The sequence below is a fragment of the Saccoglossus kowalevskii genome, chromosome 1 (assembly GCF_978046115.1).
Source record: "Saccoglossus kowalevskii chromosome 1, keSacKowa6.1, whole genome shotgun sequence".
NCBI lineage: Eukaryota > Metazoa > Hemichordata > Enteropneusta > Harrimaniidae > Saccoglossus > Saccoglossus kowalevskii.
This window is the reverse complement of record NC_140641.1, coordinates 4,139,900-4,142,432: the sequence shown is the minus strand read 5'-3', so window position 1 is coordinate 4,142,432 and position 2,533 is coordinate 4,139,900.

Here is a 2,533-nt window from a genome sequence, read left to right as displayed (position 1 = left end):
ATCTTGATAAAAAACGCCCAGAATCGTTTACAATTGCTAACCATGGGAATTTGAATATCTTGATAAAAAACGCCCAGAATCGTTTACAATTGCTAACCATGGGAATTTGAATATCTTGATAAAAAACGCCCAGAATCGTTTACAATTGCTAACCATGGGAATTTGACTATCTTGATAAAAAACGCCCAGAATCGTTTACAATTGCTAACCAAGGTAATTTGAATATCTTGATAAAAAACGCCCAGAATCGTTTACAATTGCTAACCATGGGAATTTGAATATCTTGATAAAAAACGTCCAGAATCGTTTACAATTGCTAACCATGGGAATTTGAATATCTTGATAAAAAACGCCCAGAATCGTTTACAATTGCTAACCATGGGAATTTGAATATCTTGATAAAAAACGCCCAGAATCGTTTACAATTGCTAACCATGGGAATTTGAATATCTTGATAAAAAACGCCCAGAATCGTTTACAATTGCTAACCATGGGAATTTGACTATCTTGATAAAAAACGCCCAGAATCGTTTACAATTGCTAACCATGGGAATTTGAATATCTTGATAAAAAAAACGCCCAGAATCGTTTACAATTGCTAACCATGGGAATTTGAATATCTTGATAAAAAACGCCCAGAATCGTTTACAATTTCTAACCATGGGAATTTGAATATCTTGATAAAAAACGCCCAGAATCGTTTCCAATTGCTAACCATGGGAATTTGAATATCTTGATAAAAAACGCCCAGAATCGTTTACAATTGGTAACCATGGGAATTTGAATATCTTGATAAAAAACGCCCAGAATCGTTTACAATTGCTAACCATGGGAATTTGAATATCTTGATAAAAAACGCCCAGAATCGTTTACAATTGGTAACCATGGGAATTTGAATATCTTGATAAAAAACGCCCAGAATCGTTTACAATTGCTAACCATGGGAATTTGAATATCTTGATAAAAAACGCCCAGAATCGTTTACAATTGCTAACCATGGGAATTTGAATATCTTGATAAAAAACGCCCAGAATCGATTACAATTGCTAACCATGGGAATTTGACTATCTTGATAAAAAACGCCCAGAATCGTTTACAATTGCTAACCATGGGAATTTGAATATCTTGATAAAAAAACGCCCAGAATCGTTTACAATTGCTAACCATGGGAATTTGAATATCCTGATAAAAAACGCCCAGAATCGTTTACAATTGGTAACCATGGGAATTTGAATATCTTGATAAAAAACGCCCAGAATCGTTTACAATTGGTAACCATGGGAATTTGAATATCTTGATAAAAAAGCCCAGAATCGTTTACAATTGGTAACCATGGGAATTTGAATATCTTGATAAAAAAACGCCCAGAACCGTTTACAATTGGTAACCATGGGAATTTGAATATCTTGATAAAAAATGCCCAGAATCGTTTACAATTGCTAACCATGGGAATTTGAATATCTTGATAAAAAACGCCCAGAATCGTTCACAATTGCTAACCATGGGAATTTGAATATCTTGATAAAAAACGCACAGAATCGTTTACAGTTGCTAACCATGGGAATTTGAATATCTTGATAAAAAACGCCCAGAATCGTTTACAATTGCTAACCATGGGAATTTGAATATCTTGATAAAAAACGCCCAGAATCGTTTACAATTGCTAACCATGGGAATTTGAATATCTTGATAAAAAACGCCCAGAATCGTTTACAATTGATAACCATGGGAATTTGAATATCTTGATAAAAAACGCCCAGAATCGTTTACAATTGCTAACCATGGGAATTTGAATATCTTGATAAAAACGCCCAGAATCGTTTACAATTGCTAACCATGGGAATTTGAATATCTTGATAAAAACGCCCAGAATCGTTTACAATTGCTAACCATGTGAATTTGAATATCTTGATAAAAAACGCCCAGAATCGTTTACAATTGCTAACCATGGGAATTTGAATATCTTGATAAAAAACGCCCAGAATCGTTTACAATTGGTAACCATGGGAATTTGAATATCTTGATAAAAAACGCCCTGAATCGTTTACAATTGCTAACCATGTGAATTTGAATATCTTGATAAAAAACGCCCAGAATCGTTTACAATAGCTAACCATGGGAATTTGAATATCTTGATAAAAAACGCCCAGAATATTTTACAATTGCTAACCATGGGAATTTGAATATATTGATAAAAAACGCCCAGAATCGTTTACAATTGGTAACCATGGGAATTTGAATATCTTGATTAAAAAACGCCCAGAATCGATTACAATTGGTAACCATGGGAATTTGAATATCTTGATAAAAAACGCCCAGAATCGTTTACAATTGCTAACCATGGGAATTTGAATATCTTGATAAAAAACGCCCAGAATCGTTTACAATTGCTAACCATGGGAATTTGAATATCTTGATAAAAAAAACGCCCAGAATCGTTTACAATTGCTAACCATGGGAATTTGAGTATCCTGATAAAAAACGCCCAGAATCGTTTACAATTGGTAACCATGGGAATTTGAATATCTTGATA